This window comes from Oncorhynchus clarkii, chromosome 17 (genome assembly GCF_045791955.1).
Source record: "Oncorhynchus clarkii lewisi isolate Uvic-CL-2024 chromosome 17, UVic_Ocla_1.0, whole genome shotgun sequence".
Lineage (NCBI taxonomy): Eukaryota > Metazoa > Chordata > Actinopteri > Salmoniformes > Salmonidae > Oncorhynchus > Oncorhynchus clarkii.
This window is the reverse complement of record NC_092163.1, coordinates 43,377,636-43,398,003: the sequence shown is the minus strand read 5'-3', so window position 1 is coordinate 43,398,003 and position 20,368 is coordinate 43,377,636. Positions and strand designations below refer to the sequence as shown.

At 40.8% G+C, this 20,368-nt stretch overlaps 1 long non-coding RNA gene across 2 annotated transcripts in view; it reads left to right on the top strand.

Moving 5' to 3' along the window:
* Window positions 1–20,142, top strand: part of LOC139369759 (uncharacterized) — a 29,594-nt gene extending 9,452 nt beyond the window's left edge. The window contains exons 2-3 of one of the 2 annotated variants that reach the window (XR_011627064.1): window positions 8,209–8,369; window positions 19,076–20,142. This is a non-coding gene — a long non-coding RNA (uncharacterized lncRNA). Of the gene's footprint in view, window positions 1–8,208; window positions 8,370–10,244; window positions 10,337–19,075 lie in introns of those variants that run through there. The other variant, XR_011627063.1, reaches the window with a different exon arrangement.
* Window positions 20,143–20,368: the final 226 nt, after the last annotated feature.

Genomic DNA, 20,368 nt, shown 5'->3' with positions numbered 1-20,368 from the left:
TAACCTGGCCTCCACAATCACCCGAAGTCAATCCAATTGAGATAGTTTGGGATGATTTGGACCGCAGAGTGAAGGAAAAGCAGCCAAGAATTGGTCAGCATATGTGGGAACTCCTTCAAGACTGCTGGAAAAGCATTCCTCATGAAGCTAGTTGAGAGAATGCCAAGAGTGTGCAAATCTGTCATCAAGGCAAAGGGTGGCTACTTTGAAGAATCTCAAATATAAAATATATTTTGATTTCTTTAACCTGTTGAGTGTAGGGGGTAGTATTTTGAGGTTTGGATGAAAAATGTACCCAAAATGAAACTGCCTATTTCTCAGGCCCAGAATCTAGAATATGCATATAATTGTCAGATTATGATAGAAAACACTAAGGTTTCCAAAACTGTCAAAATATTGTCTGTGAGTATAACAGAACTGATATTACAGGCAAAAACCTGAAAGCTCTCTTTTCCATTGCCTGCCTTCGCTCCATTTAAAGGGATATCAACCAGATTCCTTTTCCTATGGCTTCCACATGTTGCAAACAGTCTTTAGACATAGTTTCAGGCTTTTAGTTTGAAAAATGAGTGAGAAAGATCACATCGCGTCATTGGATGGCTGGGTGCCAGCAGCGTTTTGCATGCTCAACAGCTTGGAGCAGATATTTTCTCTCTCCCTCCTATTGAAGAAGCTACAGTCCGGTTGAAATATTATCGATTATATATTGTAAAAACAACCTGAGGATTGATTATATAAACCATTTGACATGTTTCTACGAACTTTACGAATACTATTTGGAATTTTCATCTGCCCGGTCTTGACCGCTCGAGCCTGTGGATTTCTGAACATAACGCGCCAACCAAATGGAGGTATTTTGGATATAAAAATAATCTTTATGGAACAAAAGGAACATTTATTGTGTAACTGAGAGTCTCGTGAGTGCAAACATCCGAAGATCATCAAAGGTAAGCAATTCATTTTATTGCTTTTCTGACTTTCGTGACCAATCTACTTTGCTGCTAGCTGTTTAATATTTTGTCTGTTGAGAGAGATGTCCTTACATGAACGCTTGGTATGCTTTTGCCTTTTTTGAAAGATTTTTTAAAATCTGACACGCCAGGTGGATTAACAACAATCTACGCTGTGTTTTGCTATATTGCACTTGTGATTTCATGAAAATTAAATGTTTTTAGTAATTTAATTTGAATTTGGCGCTCTGCAATTCAGAGGATGTTGACGAAAATGATCCCGCTAACGGGATGGGTGCATCAAGAAGTTAACACTTTTTTGGTTACTACATGTATGTGTTATTTCATAGAATGAGTAGTTGTGTCCAAACTTTTGACTGATACTGTAATTTGTTCTCATTAATGGCAAACAGAAATCATTTAATTTGGCTCACGCTACTCTGACTGTAATCCTGAAAGTTAATTTAGGAATATTATTCACTACCTAGTATAAAGACGGAGGGCTTTGCTTGCTTGTTCTTGTTCTCAACTGGCCTACCTTGTTAAATAATGGTGAAAAAAAGAAAATTGCTGAAGGAGGATACAGTACCTTGGATTTAACGCATGCCTAATGAACACTTCATGGATGGATAATGTCCAATACTCTGGGAGCTAAGAACATACAGTAACAATACCTCTTTAAAGTCAAATTGCCTCCCATGCATACCGTACAGTACCACTGCATAGGCCTAACTCTTACTTTTGAATTCACTGCTAAGCTTAGGAAAGTGTGATACACATAGACAAGAGGTATCAAAACCATTAAAGGTATAACCGTTGTCATGACGTTGGCCTGATGGGGGAGGTTTATGACCCCCATAAATACCTTTCCCCTTTTTCCTCTCTCTACTCTACTGATGTGACTATTGAAAATCCCTTTGTTAACATGGAGAGTCTGTGACATCAAAAGATGGGAAACGGAACCATATTTCGATAATCCAACCAGTTGAAAATATGTGTTGGTACTTAATGAATATGATCTCAGATCAGTTGTCTGAGACGTTATTACTAATGACAGGATGACATAAACTGTGTCTTGGAAAGTCGACACATTCTAGATTCACATGGAATTGTTGTGCAGTTTAAATGTTTAAATATGAAACTGTTTGTGAAAAGATTAAATGTAATTTTAGCTTCTTAATGAGAGAACGGTTTGTCAGAAGAACAACACTCTGCTCACTCAGAGGCCCCGCCCAAGACATGGGTTGTAAACTATGAAACACATTTACGAAAATGTAACTTCCTGTTCCAAGGATGTGTGGACTTGAGGTCCCCACGTTGACAGGACAAAGACCACCTACAGAACTAAGCCAACCCTAGAGAACCTAACGCAATTAGCATCGAATTTCAATGTGAAGGTGACAACCTACATGCCGGAAGGATGAATTATATACCGACTATACCAGCCAGAATATAGCATATGCATATAGCATAGCAACTTGGTATGAACTTTGAACTCCTATTCACTAAAGAAGTGATACCTCCTAGCCGTCACGCTAGCGCAGCAACTGTAGACGTGTGCTAGGAGAGGACGGACAGAGTATTTGATCTACCACAAGACGACGGTACTACCAAGTATCCATTCTACCACCAGACATTCTTCAAAGGACAACCCGGCCTCCCATCTATGACCGATCGAAGCGCAGCTCAGAGTAAATGTTTATTGCATTTTCCTTTTTCAAATGGGCAGTAATTTAGAATGCATAAGATACTGTATTTACGATAGCATAGCTGCCTACGGCCCGATAGAGACATAGCTTGTCCTTTTGTTCCTCAGTCTTCCCGCTCTTTCATTCAAAACCTCACCCCCTTTCTTTGTGTAACCAGCTGTCATATCTGTTCCGTCCGTTTTCCGTTATGACATAATTTGTAATCAATGTATGATACATTCTGTGTATATGTAATTCTGTGTGATTATTTAGGCATTTAGTAAATAAATAATTAAACCATATTTTGTATTGCTGATTCAACTTGTTAGCCAGGGTTCGTGAAGATAACCAATAATTTACAACTTTCACACTAAACAAGGTGATGTTTAAATATTGATTGCTATTGATGTAAAAGATTACTAGGTTTAAGAGTTTATTCGGAAGATAACAGCTCTATAAACATCTTTTCGTGGTGCCCCAACTTTCTAGTTAATTACATTCACCTGATTAGCTTAATCAGGTAATATGAATTACAGAGAAATGATTTTATAGAATAGCATGTCATATCACTTAATCTGGCATAGCCAAAGACACAACACTGGTGTGAAATGGCAAGCTAGTTAGCGGTGTGTGCTATTATTTCAATCGGCGACATCACTCGCTCTGAGACCTTGAAGTATTTATTTCCCTTGCTCTGCAAGGGCCATGGATTTTGTGGAGCGATAGGTAACGATGCTTCATGGGAGGCAGTTGTTGATGTGTTCAGAGGGTCCCTGGTTCGAGCCCAGGTTGTGGCAAGGAGAAGCAATCCTGTTATAATGGCATGAAATTGACTTCCTTGATTGTTCCTGTTCATTGATTGTGTGACTCACTGGGAGGGATGACATGACAACAAATGTGATTTTCATGAGAAGATTTGAGATGTATGTTGTTTCTCAGTGCTCGGTGCATTGACCGTGCTGCTCTACTGAACACCGTTGCAAATTGTAGAGCATCTTTCGTACCATAATGTAGGTTTGGAGGCAATGTTTCAGCCAAATAGAAATATAAACTGAAATAAGCAAACAGAATGAACACACCACACCACCACACACACACACACACACACATACACACTGCTATTCAGTTTGGTTTGCTCCAGTGATCATCCACAGAGGAAAGTGAGCCTAATTTGCATATAAAGGTTTAGCTGAGGCATATGGAGTTCCTGTATTTACATGTATTGCAATAATAATGATGATGACAACAGCAAATTAGAGCTAAATTAGATTTTGTGAGCTGTTACGGATCATGGAAATGTCCATGAATAGAATTTGCTCCCTACAAGAGGTCCAACGTGTCAGTTGATGTAAATTCATGTCATGCATGCACACACACGTTGTACGCTAGACGTATCACTCTCTCACACGTATGCACACACACACACACACTTCTCATCCACTAAAAGAACAAGTGTTCACTTCAACGGAAGGCCAGCCCAGAACAATTTGATTCAAAACATTTCGGAATCTCTTTGTTCACATAACACTCATTCTTTTACACTTACAAGAATACCAGCAGAGAACGTAGCCAATCTAACCTCTGCATAGAAAACTGACTCAGACATGACTTCATGTCCATCTAAGTGTTAAAGCCACCAACATTCGCATACAGTAATAGGGGTAGGGGCATGAGCCAGAGATAGTTTGGTTCAATCGAGGACATTTTGTAATCATATTGCACATCAAGCTATCAGCACGCTGACTGATTGGATGAGAAATGTACTTCTTAATGTGATGTTATTGCTTCTTGGATAATCACCTTCTGGATAATGACTTTGTGCATAATCATATGAGCAGCACAGTTGAGCAGTGAAAAGGTTAAAGTGGGACCTTGTAGCAGTTGGAGGGACAGAAATGTTGCAGCTGAAGACCTAGTCTACAGTGCTTTTATCTCCCGATGAATCGGGTGGTCCAGACTTGCAAAAAACGATGATATCTAGCCTACTTACTTCTCAAATCAACTTCATAATAAAAAAACACTTCAATGCCTTGGAGCAGGCAAACCTGTCTACTCCATTCGGACCCAGGAGGCTATAGGCCTATGCCTCTCCTCCCAATTACAGAAATCAGTCCGCCAGACTGCGGCTTCTAAAGTTTATAATTTCCACTTTAAATGTTCAGACTTGATTTGCCCCAATGAAAAATGTGTTAACCCCTACAAAAATGTCCATTTAATTATAATCCACATAATAATTCACATTTCCTGTTGTGAGAAACTGTTCAAATTAAGATCCTACATCTGTATATTGGCTTAGCCCCTCACTGGGACATACTCTCCACACAACTGGTATCGTCCTCGCAGGAAAGCCAGGTCGGCCTATAGGAACGCGACTGTGCGAGCACTGGTTAAAGGCTCCTAAGCCAACGTCCGAAACCTGACACATATGAAGGAGCTAACGCATTTGATGGACATAAAGTGAACTTCTACCTCGTGAGTCTAACAAATGTGCACTTCACACACGGTGTGTTTAGAACCTGAAATGTCTACAACGGTAGGCTATGGGCTGAAATGGTGGAATGCCAGCAATTATTTGAAGAGGTGATGGAATGTAGATTTAACAGAAATTATGTAAAACTTGGGGAAACATGAATAAATATTTATTATAGAAAAACAAAGCATTCTCAAAATTGGCATAAATTTGGAGTGGGCGAGAAGCTTGGTGTGTTTTCACCACAGAAAAACACAACAGGTTAACATTGACAGTTTGTTTTGGAACTCTTTAAAGCGGCAATCAGCAGTTGATACATAATTTTTTTTGGGACTAATTATATGTAACCATTGATTATTGAAGAATATAAGTTAGAAATGCCTTGTGCTTAATTCAACTATCATACCCCATCAGAAGCCAAAACATAAGCTTGCTTTAGTCCAATGCCTGTAAACAAAGGCAATATTAAACAAACACTGGTTAAAACCTCAAAACATGGTTAAAACTATAATTTTGGATATCATGGATGATCAGTCCTTGCATCCTTAGCTCTGCCTATGAATTTGAGAGTGATTACATTTCTTCATCCCTATCCCTCAGCTTTTTATCGAAACAGTGGCGGGGAGGGCACTTTGTTTGTCTTTCAACTGCTGATTGACCCTTTCAAACTATGTCATGTCAAATCAAGCTTTATTTGTGACATGCGCCGAATACAACAAGTGTGGACCTTACTGTGGCAGCATCTGTCTGGTGGTAAATAGACGGCTATGAATAATATAGATGAGAACTCTCTTGGTAGATAGTGTGGTCTACAGATTATCATAAGGTACTTTACCTCAGGCGAGCAATACCTCGAGACTTCTTTAATATTATGAGCATGAGCTGTTAGTGACTAAAAGACCCACACCCCCACCGCTCCAGCTCTATTGTCCGTGTTGTCGTTCAGCCACAACTCGGTGAAACATAAGATATTACATTTTTTAATGTCCCGTTGGTAGGATAATCATGGGTCATCAATTTTATTTTCCAATGATTTCATGTTAGCCAGTAGAACCGATGGCTGTGGGAGTTTACTCGATCGCATACGGATTCTCAGAAGGCAGCCCGACCTGCACCCCGTCAAATGACATAGATTTGGGCCTGTTCCCGGGAAAGCAGTATATCCTTTTCGTTGGACTCGTTAAAGGAGAACGCTTCTTGCAGTTCGTGGTGCGAAATCGCTGTTCTGATGTCCAGAAGTTATTTTCGGTCATAAGAGACAGTAGCAGCAACATTATGTACAAAACAAGTTACAAACAACGCAAAGATAGCACAGTCACGTGTGTTCATAATCTATGAATCTTTAATAGGTTTCTTGCAATTACTAGAAAACAACTTCAAAAATAACAACCAACTTGACCAAGTTGTCATTTCAGTTCCATTTCTAGGATTACTAAATTGGCATCATGAAAAGGACAGCCATTAACACCAACTTTGTTCAGCTTAGCAGACATCGTTAGCTACTGCCAATTAGGCAAAAACATCCAGTCAAATGTCTTTGAATCTCACCCAATTACTCTAGTGACAGAGCCCCCCGTTTCTTCTATTATATTTTGAAATATTAAATCTTTAAAAAACAGATGTTAATAATTCATTTTGCAGTGCCTTCAGAAAGTAGTCATCACTTACTTCCCATTTTGTTGTGATACAGCCTGAATTCAAAACGGATTACATATATTTGTTTCTCTCATCGATCTACACACAATACCCCATAATGACAAAGTGAAAACATGTTTTAATAAAATGTATTAAATGAAATACAGAAATATATAATTTAGATAAGTATTCACACCCCTGAGTCAATACTTTGTAGAAGCACCTTTGGCAGGGATTACAGCTGCCTTATAGCTAGCTGTCTTACAGTGTCTTTCTGGGTAAGTCTCTGAAAGCTTTCCACACATGGATTGTGCAACATTTGCACATTCTTCTTCTTTTTTTTCTTTTTTTAAAGCTATGGCAAACTGGTTGTTGATCATTGCTAGACAACCATTTTCAGGTCTTGCCATAGTTTTTTTTAAGTAGATTTAAGTCAAAACTGTAACTCGGCCACTCAGGAACATTCATTTTCTTCTTGGTAAGCAACTCCAGTGTAGATTTGGCCTTGTGTTTTAGGTTATTGTCCTGCTGAAAGGTGAATTAATCTCCCAGTGTCTGATGGAAAGCAGACTGAACCAGGTTGTCCTTTAGGATTTTGCCTGTGCTTAGCAACATTGTTTCTTTTTTATTTTGAAAAACTCCCCTGTCCTTAACGATTACAAGCATACCCATAACAATATGCAGCCACCACCATGCTTGGAAATACGGAGAGAGGTACTCAGTAATGTGTTGTATTGGATTTGTCCCAAACATAATACTTTGTATTCAGGACAAAAGTTAATTGCTTTGCCACATTCTTTTTGCAGTATTACTTTAGTGCCTTGTTGCAAACAGGCATGTTTTGGAATATGTTTTATTTTCTATAGGCTTCCTTTTCACTCTGTTAATTAGGTTAGTATTGTATAAACTACAAGTTTGTTGATCCTATCACAGCCATTAAACTCTAACTGTTTTAAAGTCACCATTGGCCTCATGGTGAAATCCCTGAGTGTTTTCTTTCCTCTCCGACAGCTGAGTTAGGAAGGACACCTCTATCTTTGTAGTGACTGGGTGTATTGATACACCATCCAAAGTGTAATTAATAACTTCACCATCCTCAAAGGGATATTCAATGTCTGCTTTTTTATGTTTACCCATTTACCAATAGGTGCCCTTCTTTGCGAGGCGTTGGAAAACCTCCCTGGTCTTTGTGTTTGAATTTGTGTTTAAAATTCCTCCTCACCTCATTTCACTTTATACAGTATGTGTTTACCTTGTATGTTTTGGAAATCAGTCAGAATTCTTCTAACTGTGGATATCTGATCTGTGATTCCTCAGCAAACTGTGGAGTTCTGAGATTTGTTGTCTCGTGTTTTTTTATGTTCTTTTTGTTATGTCATGTATGACGTGTGTAGCTTTCTGAATCGTTCCATCAGTTGTTGATGTATGCTTCCATCTACCTTGATCTCCCCTATACATGTGCCAGGGCTGGAGCAGTGTGCAGGTTGTGTGTGCCAGAGACCAGCGGCAGATGGGCCACATCTACAACAATCCTCACTACATCAAGCAAACAGGACGCAAAACTGAATCAAAGAAAACTTGCTACATAGCTCACAACATGGACAAAATAACGTTCATTGTCTCAGGGTGAGTACACATGCAGCTGTTACTGGGTGGGGGGTTGGGGAGTCCCAGGACACAGTGTTGGCTGGGGAGGAAGGGAGGTCAGGAAGGTCCATTGGGTGGAATGAGTTCTGGGGAAACAATCTGCTGTGACTGACCGGAAGATGATCAGGTCATACAAATGGGTTTAGAAACAAGATGTGTTTCTCTTGGATCGGACGGCAGCTTGGCATGAGTGGATGAGTCACTGGGTAGGCCGATGTTATGTGTAGATTGGCCAAGTGTTGAGATTGGATTGTGGGCTTGGCTTGACCTCTTTCCCTTTAGAAATTGAGGGCCCTGGCCTGGCTTGGGACAACCGCTTAGCAGAGAAATCCAAGAAAAGGCGTGGATCCATCTTGCTTTGTTCTAAAATACAACACAGAAATGAGGCGAGGGGATCGGTGAAATGAGGCGAGGGGATCGGTGAAATAACGGGGGTGGATCGGTAAAATGAGGGAAGAGAATCTGTGAAATGAGGTGAAGGGATCGGTGAAATTATAGGGGTGGATAGGTGAAATGAGGGGAGGGGATCAGTGAAATGAGGGCAGGGGATCAGTGAAATGAGGGGAGGGGATCGGTGACATGAGGGACAGTCCATATTTCACACACTAGTTCATGCTTTGTCTGCCTTATTACGCTTAGGCTACTGTTTGCAGGTCATAGCCAAGGAGGCAGTTCTTCCCCAAAAATGTTTTGCAGAGATGAAGAGGGAAACACATTTTCATCAGGTGGTTTGTTGTCCAGGCCAATTCAGAAATCTCTGACTGTCACAACCCCTAATTACTTTGCATCAATCTCCTTCCCCTCCTTTGTACGCAATGCCCCCCTCCCTCTTTCTCTCTATCCCCTCTGCTTGTCTTACTGTTTGTAACAACAGGCATATAATTATTACAGCAGGAACATTTGAAAAGAACGTACATGTACAACAATCAGAATGTTAATGTATGTTGTATTGATTGTAGGAAGTAAAGTTTAGGTTAAAAGCTTCATTCTGACGCCGTCCATCTACAGAGATTTGTGTCTTTTTAAATGTGTCACTGTCGGTGTTATGGCCATTAATCTGGTTCTGAAACACACACACAGACATTTGTATAGTGTTCTTTCTTCCTGTTCGGCTCAGATCGAGCTGCTAATAAACTGCAAATTATTCACTGTCAGAGGAGCGTATTGCAGATCGGGAAGTTGACTTAATTTAAAGGTTGTGGTCTCCTGAGAGAAACATTGCCTCATGACAGCGGAGTTCATTTTCATCTAGCCTTACCTCCTGCTAATGGTATGACACTGTGACATACAGGCACACACATACACAGACACAAAACACACACACTAATGGCAGAGAAACTGTGACAGCCTCTGACTCATAATAGTTTTTTCCCTGTCACTTCATTGTCACAAAGCGCCTCTCGGCCTCTCTGTACAGTAAGTAGCTCCATTTCCCTCCAGCATCCCACTGCAGGCTGTAACTCTGCCACTCCACAAATGACAGGAAATACATTGTAGAAAACTCTTTTGTTTCTAAACAGTTTTTTTTTTTTGCAACTCTTTTTGTTCTTTCTCTGTGTGATAGTTTTTTTGTTTTTTTTTCATTGTATTATTTTTCTGTATTTAAAACAACCTTCTCAAGGGTTCAATTTACACCATAATGAGTTCTGAAATAGGTTATGTTGTTTTATTAAGCGGAGGACTCCGAATCTGCAAGTTGACATTTTATTTTAAACAATAACGTTCCATTTGCCAAATTTAAATAGAGAATCCGCTGAACCCCAAGTAATTGAAAGGGGGCTCAGTACACCCACCAGTGAAATGGTGTCGCAACAGAGTCCTATTCATTTCCCCTTTTCTCCTCTGTCATCACAGGTCCACTCGGGAGTGATGAAGAAAGGATAGATTAAAGAGGTGTTTGTCGGCTCCAGAGAAAGGCCGGAATGATTCTTATTATTTGATGCTAGGTATGCAACAGGGTTCATACTTAAAGTGAGCAGCTTCACATGTTCCTGTGTTCAGATAAGAAGTTGTGTCTATGTACTTAACACTGTTCACTGTTCACTGCTTGAAACAAATACCCTTTGAGGAGATCGTTTTTTTTTTCATTCACATTTGAAGGGGCATCCACCCTGTGTTCACTAGTATATCTAGCAGAGACTTGTGAGTCAAGGGGTTCAATAGCTAGATCTCTGCTTAGGTTTTCAAGCTCAGTAAAAAAAACATCCACAGCAGCTCTAAATGTAATCCACTTGTGGAAGAAGGAGTGTGTGTCACGGAATATCCAGGGTTTCGACACACACACACCTGTGGAAGGAGGTGTGTCACAACATATCTGGTTAATTACACAGAGTGGGCTCAGTGGCTGCTGGCTGCTTCTGATTCATGTACTCTACAGGGGCAGGGGAGCTAAGTGTTTGTGACGGGACACCTGAGGAGTGTAATTGGAAAATAATCAAATGGTAATTTTACTGCAATATTACCGACAGTAACTAGTCTATACTAGTGTAACAGAGTTTTTATTGGTGATTCCCCTTGCCACTCTATTGTAAGCCAATGTTTTTTTAGTTTTTTGTTGTTGTCTTGCCTCCACCCACTCAATATAGAATCTTACTGGCTGGTTTGTGTGGCTTGCTTACGAGGGGCGGTGTTTGAGTTAGAATCATCTCAGTCAACGAGCGTCAAACCAGCGGTAAGTTAAATGGTTGCAAAGCACTGTACATCAAAAGTGATTTTTATACTCCTAAGTGCAGATCGGAATACACAAGTTATATCAATTTGGTTATTAACATTGCCGGAATATTAAACAGGAGATGTGGCGTTTCTTTTGTGGTTCATTTTGTTGAATATAATTTCAGCTAAGGCTGGTTATTCAATGTGTCTTGGGGGGTCATGTCTTTTCTACAGCGTGTACAGAGAGTACGATGATTATCTGTGGCGGCTGCATTGCATGATGTGCTAGCTGTGCTGTTTCCTATTAGGAGCATTGTTAAAATTGTTATTATTATATTGCTCATTGCATTTATTCCTGTTGTAAACTTGTATTATTTTTGGTAACTATGGTTACCCCAGTCAACAACTCCAAACCAGCGCGCATGCAGAGAGTAGGATGAGGATCTGCGGTGGCTCCATTGGATTAAGTGCTATCCGTGCGGTCTTCTATCAGATAGTAAACTGTGCTACATGCCGGAGTCCTTGTCGGTGATTGTTCACAACACAAGAAGAGCACTGTTCCACTGTTATCGTAAAGAAATAGCTGTGTCCTGAGTTTGTGCCTCCTCTTCGGCCTGAAGGAAGTCTTGGCTCAACGAGAAAAAAGTCAGCCTCACATGGCCTAGTGCTTGACCTGGTTTGACCTCAAAGAGCTTGTAACATTGTACCCAAGACCAAATATCTATGGAAGCATGCTAACAGTAAACAGCCAATAATGGAACATCCGTGTTCAACCATGTTTGGCCCACAGATCGGGTTAAGTGTTGAATAACTTGACAGATTTTTAATACAGTTTTTTGGCTGCCCAAATATACATGTAGCTGGTAACGCTGTCCCTTTTAGAGTTAATGTAAAAAAAAAATTGTAGGGCTGTAGTTAATGTTTATCCATAACATACCAGTGACCCAGAAGTGTCTGAGGATATCAAAGATGAGAGGACCTTTTTAAGGGTGCAGATCAAACGCTGAGCCTCTTAGCCATCCCCATCCTCTTTCCAATGAACTTTTAAACCGACCAACCAGTGACTGAGAAGATCTGACACACTTGCAGTGCTTCCCACTCCGTCATATGATAATTGTGTGTGTGTGCGTAGCGATTAAGATTGTCACACAGCGTCCAAGTCTCTCAAAAAACCAAAAATATAATTAAAGTTAAAGCAAATCTTGGTCTATTATCCTTACCTAAGACCTGGCGCAGAGCAAAGGGTCTGTCTGGGTCAAACAAGCAGCCTCTTCTTGAAGTGTCAGATAAATTAGGGCGTGTAAGGGAGTATGCGAGGGGGCATTGTAATGAAATGAGCCTTTGCGATTAGCCTCTGTTTCTTTTTGAGGTCAGAGGTATAGGCTTGTGGAATACCAAAAGAAAGTCACATCATACTAACATCCCTGGTACACCAATCCACTATGGAACGGAACTGTAAAAGTTCCCTTTTCACTCGTAAATCGTGACATGGGGTGTTGTCTCTGTTTGTTGACTGACCACTTGGCTTGACCTGTTGACAGCATGGCAGTAACCCTATGGCAAGTCTGAGGTGTACTGTGTCGGTGTCATGTCGTGTCACATGGCCTGTATATAGCATGGGAGAACGCCTGCCCCCTCTCATTGAAGCCACGGAAGTTCAAGGCCGACCACGGTATTGATGTCAATGTTAGCAGAAAATAGGATCCCCCATGATAGTGAATGGAGAAATGCAGATCTTTGTGGTCAATCTTTGTGTAAATAAAATATTTTTGTCGAAGACATTCATGGTACAAATAATTGCTTCTAATACACCAGATACAGTGCATTTGGAAAGTATTCAGACCCCTAGACTTTTTCCACATTTTGTTACATTAGAGCCGTATTCTAAAATGTATTAAATTGTTTTTTCCCTCATCAGTCTACACACAATACCCTAAAATGACAAACCAAAAACAGATGTTTAGACATTTTGGCAAATATATAAAAATAATTACATTTTTACAAAAAATCACATTCACATAAGTATTCAGACCCTTTACTCAGTACTTTGTTGACGCACCTTTGGCAGCGATTTCAACCTTGAGTCTTCTTGGGTATGACGCTACAAGCTTGGCACACCTGTATTTGGGTAGTTTCTCACATTCCTTTCTGCAGATCCTCTCAAGCACTGTCAAGTTGGATGGGGAGTGTTGATGCACAGCTATTTTCAGGTCTCCAGAGATGTTAAATCTGGTTCAAGTCCGGGCTCTGGCTGGGTCCTTCAAGGACATTCAGAGACTTGTCCCGAAGCCACTTCTGCGTTGTCTTGGCTGTGTGCTTGGGGTCAATGTCCGGTTGGAAGGTGAACCTTGTCGTCTGAGGTCCTGAGCGTCTGGAGCAGATTTTTTATCAAAGATCTCTCTGTACTTTGTTTCCATTAATCTTTGCTTCGATCCTGGTTAGTCTCCCAGTCCCTGCCACTGAAAAACATCCCTACAGCATGATGCTGCCATCACTATGCTTCACCGGTAGGATGGTGACAGGTTTCCGCCAGATGTCACACTTGGCATTCAGGCCAACAAGTTCAATCTTGGTTTCATCAGACCAGATAATCTTGTTTCTCCTGGTCTGAGAGTCTTTTGGTGCTTTTTGGCAAACTCCAAGCTGGCTGTCATGTGCCTTTTACTGAGGAATGGCTTCCGTCTGGCCACTCTACCATAAAGGCCTGATTGGTGGAGTGCTGTAGAGATGGTAGTCCTTCTGGAAGGTTCTACCATTTCCACAAATGAACTCTGGAGCTCTGTCAGAGTGACCATCGGGTTCTTACTCACCTCCCTGGTGGCCAGCTCAATGAAGAGTCTTGGTGGACCTTAACTTCTTCAATTTAAGAATGACAGAGGCCACTGTGTTCTTGGGGACCTTCAATGCTTGACACATTTTTTGGTACCCTTCCCCAGATCTGTGCCTTGACGCAATCCTGTCTTGGAGCTCTACAGACAATTCCTTCGACCTCATGGCTTGGTTTTTGGTCTGACATGCACTGTCAACTGTGGGACCTAAATAGACAGCCTTTTCCAAATCATGCCCAATCAATTGATTATACCACCGGTGGACTCTCAAGTTGTAGAAACATCAAGGAGGATCAATGGAAACAGGATGCACCTGAGCTCAATTTTGAGCCTCGTAGCGAATGGTCTGAATACTTATGTAAATGAAGTATTCATTGAAATATTTCTGGGGGGTTTTGCAAAAAAACTGTTTTTGTCTTGTTATTATGGGGTATTGTGTGTAGATTGCTGAATTATTTTTATTTAATTCATTTTAGAATAAGGCTGTAACGCAACAAAATGTCATGAGGTCTGAACACTTTCCAAATGTACTGTATATGTCTGATTATTTTAAATTTGCACACAGAAAAAGTTAAGGATCATTTAGTTGCTAATGGCAGCCTGTAGTACCCTAGTCGGCCTTCAACTTGTTTAATCAATGAGAGGGGGCGACACTGAACTAGCCTTCCTGGTTTAGCTCAAACTGCGCATGTTAGGTAAAGGAATGTCTCCATTACTCTCCATCTTAAACGACTTAATTTGGCTTCAATGCGCTATTGAGTCTTCACATAATAATTAATAGTGTCATTTGATCAATGGCTTTGTCCATTCATTTAAACAGTCATTGGTCTAGAGAAAGGCTCAAGGTAAACTAATAAGCAGTGAACTATAGGTCAGCCAATAGAGCGATTGAGCTTTCCTTTTTATTCAGTCCAACAGACAAGACAAACTATATCAACCTTGTTGAAAACAACCTTTTTTTGTGACTACAGTATATTAGTTAATAATTACATTCACTCTTAATTACTTTTTAATTCAGTTTTACTTTGATTCAGTCAAACTTGCTATCCATGTTAGTCTCATTCATTGCAACAGTTGGAAGTATAACAATTAACATGTTGTTATGGTGTTGGTTTGTTTCATATGTAATAACACTTTTCCACATTAATTACCCATAATGCAGCTTGACATCTAATTATCTCATTGCCTAGGAGGAAAATCTTTTTTTTTCTTGTCTGACCTTAGTTATTTATACCTAATGTTGCCCCAGGCAACCTCTGGTGTCAGATTCATGCACACACATCTGAACCAGTTTTCATACTGAGCAGTTGCCAAGTTTCCTATATCAGCTAGGAAAAGCTTGCATCAATTTGCATTAGATTTAGTTTATTTTGCCTGTAGTTAAAGCAGGTAGACTCTTAATTGCCTGATGTAGGCTACTACGTTGTACTACAAAGCAATGCTCTTTATGCCTGATTATGGCAACACACACACTTCATGCTTTACACACGAAGACAAGCATATAACATACTAACAGACACTGTACGTACTCACATACAGGCACATTTTCACAAATCTTCAACAATACCAGGCGTTGTCAGTAGGTGACTGGTGAAAGACATGGGCCAATCAGACACCTCTACACCCATCGACATCACAGCATTCCTACAGATCTAAAGGTGTGTTTATGTAGCCTGGTCCCAGATGTTCCTGGTGTTGGTGGTCTTGCATCTCCTGGTTTGTAGTGTACTGTATGTAGCCTGGTTGCTTGGCAGCTGCTGAGCTGAGTGGAGAATGACAGGGAAGTACGGAACCGCTCTTCGTTGTGTACTGTCTGCTGACTGGGCCGATATCTAATGCATCAGATGTGGGGGATAGAAGAATTGGATTTACTAGGCCTATACTGTAGTGGTCTCCATTCAGATCAGATGCCAGAGTGAAATCATACAGTAGAGAGCAGAGGCACATATATTACAGTGAGCAGACGAAGGGATGGAATAATATATCAAATACATTTATTTAACCTTTAATTAGCCAAGTCTGTATCGTTGAGATGACAATGGCTCTTTCAAGAGAGACCTGGATACAATGTTGCTAATAAGATGGATGGTAGTATCAATTTCTTAGATGTATCAATATTCCTTAATCAGAAGGGATATGAAAGAAGACGTTCTGTTGAAGGACTGGTGTGTGTGTCAGAGAGGGACCATAGGGAGCTCGTGTTTGAAGGACATGAGGAGGAAGCTGCTGTATCAGATATCAGTGTCCTCACTAAGGGGAATCAGTATAGTGTTGTCAAAAACTCGATCCAAAGATATGGCAGAGACTAATTTAATTATTTAAAGTCTAAGGGGGATCATAGCTATTTGATTTTAGAACCCCTTTAGGTAAAAAAATATATATATATATTTCAAAATTATTTGATAAAATATTGAATTGGGCCTTTACTACTAGCCCAGAGAAACGCACATTCATAAATGGCACCAAAAAAAAGTAACAAATAAATAATAAGAATCAAGGTTTTGAAGTGTTTGTCCTATTTAGGAGATAAAATAAGTCTCAGGAACAGTTATTTTATACAGCAACAGTTCCAAAACACAATGGTCTTGTGTTACGGTGCAGACATAACAGGAGTCTATAAAATGCCTAACATCAGAACAGAGCATAAACCTTAAGACGTTTCAACAGCTCACCCCAATTCTGCCACCACAATTCCCCCTTTGATGCCATGAAAACCATAATCATCACCATACATGATATATCTGAGATGTCAGACAGAACTTAAAACCTTCTGGAAAAAAATGACATTTTCATTTTACACTAAAAGGGGTGATCTGAATGGAACTCCTGAACGGCAACTTAATAATAATAATCTGGGGAAAAGGGAGGTTCATAGGGATCGGGGTCATTTCGATGACAGTAGGTACTATCATCTCTGATAGGGAAATCTGGGTGAAAGGATGAAACAGTGGCCAGATCCGTCAGGTAATTTTAAGCTGACTTCTGTGGTCATGACCATCTGGTGGGCAGGGGATACTGCTGTTTCACACAATCTCCTCACCAAGGTCATCAGGCATGAGAACAGAGAACAATAGCAGAAGGAATCCAACCAGTACCAGGAGACATTGCAACACAAGAGTTTCAATGTTCTCAAAGGCTAGCTTTCACATATGCAAACAGATCCCAACCCCACTCGTTATCTCGCTTTGCCACAGTATCAACCACATGTCTAATAGTGGCAAATGACTCAGCAAAACCCATAGGGGAGTCTGGAATATAAGTACAGCATTCTTGACCAGCTACCGCACAGGTGCCTCCCTTAGATGCTAGGAGAATATCCAAAGCCAATCTATTCTGTAAGACCATAGTACGCATAGCCACAAGTTCAGCAGTAAATTATTCAATAGCAGTAGCATTGCCCATTCTTTGCTAGTTCTCTAATGGAATCAAGTGCAACTGTCAAGAGGTAATTAGGGATTAATGCAGAGGGGGAAAAATGTTTTGCAGGACAAGATGCAATGGTCCTCCTATACAAGTTGGAGAAAGGGTGATTTGTAGGTATTGGGATAGTACGCAGGAACAACATAGGCAGCATAGCATGATCCTGACCAATTTTTAGGCAGATAATAGTAGGCGTTCCCCCCACATATACATAGTTCCACTTATTGAGGACATACACTACCATTCAAAAGTTCAAAAGTTTGGAGGAAATTGGCTCCAATTAAGCGCCGTCCACGGGGTATAGCATGGTGTTCCAAAATGGAGTGATAGCCTTCCTTCTTCAAGATCTCTTTTACCCTGTACAAATCTTCCATTTTACGACCACCAAAGCACCCTCAGACCATCACATTGCCTCCACCATGATTGACAGATGGCGACAAGCACTCCTCCAGCATCATCACATTTTTTCTGCGTCTCACGAATGTTCTTCTTTGTGATCCGAACTTAGATTTGTCTGTCCATAACACTTTTTTCCAATCTTCCTCTGTCCAGTGTGTGTTTTTTGCCAATCTTAATATTTTATTTTTATTGGCCAGTCTGAAATATGGCTTTTTCTTTGCAACTCTGCCTAGAAGGCCAGCATCCCGGAGTCGCCTCTTCACTGTTGACGTTGAGACGGGTGTTTTGCGGGTACTATTTAATGAAGCTGCCATTTGAGGACGCGTGAGGCGTCTGGCTCTCAAACTAGACACTCTAATGTACTTGTCCTTTTGCTCAGTTGTACGCCGGGGCCTCCGACTCCTCTTTCTATTCTGGTTAGAGCCAGTTTGCACTGTTCTGTGAAGGGAGTAGTACACAGCGTTGTACGAGATCTTTTCTTGGAAATGTCTCACATGGAATAGCTTTCTTTTTTCAGAACAAGAATAGACTGACGAGTTTCAGAAGAAAGGTCTTTGTTTCTGGCCATTTTGCCCCAGATACTCAAGTCTAAAGAAGGCCAGTTTTATTGCTTCTTTAATCAGGACAACGGTTTTCAGCTGTGCTAACATAATTGATAAACATGGATTAGCTAACACAACGTGCCATTGGAACACAGGAGTGATGGTTGCTGATAATGGGCCTCTGTACGCCTATGTAGATATTCCATAAAAAAAATATGTCGTTTCCAGCTACAATAGTCATTTTCAACATTAACAATGTCTACACTGTATTTCTGATCAATTTGATGTTGTTTTATTGGATGGAGAAAAAAAGGGACATTTCTAAGTGACCCTACATTTTTTGAACGCTAGTATACGTTTAGCATATACACTGACATTCTTAAGTTTATAACGTATCCCTAATGACATGTTAGGGTGGAATGTTCCATTTCTCAACAGGAAGGGCAGGGTTATGTTATTGTAGACAGAAAGGTTATACTTACAATGACTATCCCCCAACTGAAGACCGGTTCCATTTGCTATATAACACATAACCTGGGGGAGAGTAGACCAGGGTGATGGGTTGCTTGGGAAGAGAGGTGTGATTATTAAAATCTTCTCATATAAAACACCTCATCCTCCACCCAATCAAGCATGGTTACCTGCTTTGGTCCACATCAATATTTCATAAGCACCGAGGGGTACAGCTCGTAATGGCATAGTCTCAGCACTGTCTAGTAACAATCCACAAACCTAACAATCTGATACATTCTGTAGTACAGAGACATTACTAGCTAAATGTAAGAAAGTGTTTGACCTGGGGAAAACCCCATCATGTTCATGTCCTCTTTTTTTCCCTCTTCAGGTCTGTGGGGTCGTCAGAGTCCAGGCAGGTTTCATATGTACTCTTCTTGGCTTCACCCTGTGGAAGCCGGGCCTTGTTGGAGCGGAGAGGTCAGGGAGAGGTTACTAGCACTTTCACCTGCCTCGAAGTCTGCTACCACCCAGAGGATGCCCACAGACACAATAGCTGTGGGTCCCAGGATGAGCAGAGGGTCCCTACTTTGTTGCAGGAGTAACATCTTCTTCCTGCTCTGCTACATGCTTGCAGTGGGAGGCGTGGATCCAGGTGTCTTTTCCTAAGCACTTTACATCTGTTACGGGGGTGAGGGCGATCTGATGTGGTCCGTTCCACCTGGGTTTTAAAGGTTCTTTACCTCTGTTGTTCCTCCTGACCATTACCCAACTTCCAGACTGGAGATCGCAATGTGGACGGTCATCTGGGAAGGTCTGGGCATCAGAGACCTGTGAGTGAACAGCTCGGAAACAGTTAGTCAGAGAGCTATACAGTACTTCATCATAGTGTCATCCAACAGATGCAGATCTGGGATAGCACATGGAGGGGATGCTGGGGTTCTCATAGGCCTTGCCAAATCAATTTGCATATTTTACTAATGGGCCCCAGGGAACTGGTAGTCAAGACTAAGAAGTGGGTACTCGTTTTCCTGCATTGTGTTCTTGGCAATTCGGTGCATGTAGTACATTTTCTGCATGCACTGACCATTAAATTTTTGGACACATGACTCACACCGTGATACATGCTTCCAAGGTAACCCAACAGTGTCGGTGGCAAATCGTAAAACCCTCCCCATATGTAGCCAACAGAGTATGAAATTGATATAATTGGCTACAGTAATCAACCACTTATTAGAGTAGCTTGTTATTGGCTGGAGTACACAACAGTGCTTTCTCTCTCAGCCCTGGGGAGGAAACCCTCCCTAACCAGGGAGCTCAATGGATTCTTACCAACATTTAATTAGTTTCAGAAACCACCTACAGAATGACATTTCTATGAGGGCATAGGAATGTGTAGGAATAGCTTTGCTTTACTGCCCACCTACATTTCTTCAGAAGGAAAAAAATAAAAATAAACTAATTACAACCCTTGATAACTCATAAGGAAATCATTTTATCCCATTTATCCCAAGGGAATTGAAGAAAAAGTCAAATAGACTAGAGACAGGAGTTTCTCACACCACTTATGCACTATTGGTGAGTAGCTCACCTGCCCCTCCCTTTGTGATTTCTTCAAAGTTCAGTGGCAGTACCCTGTTTCTCTCCATCTCGCCTGTCCGAATTAGAATAAGAGCTATTGATG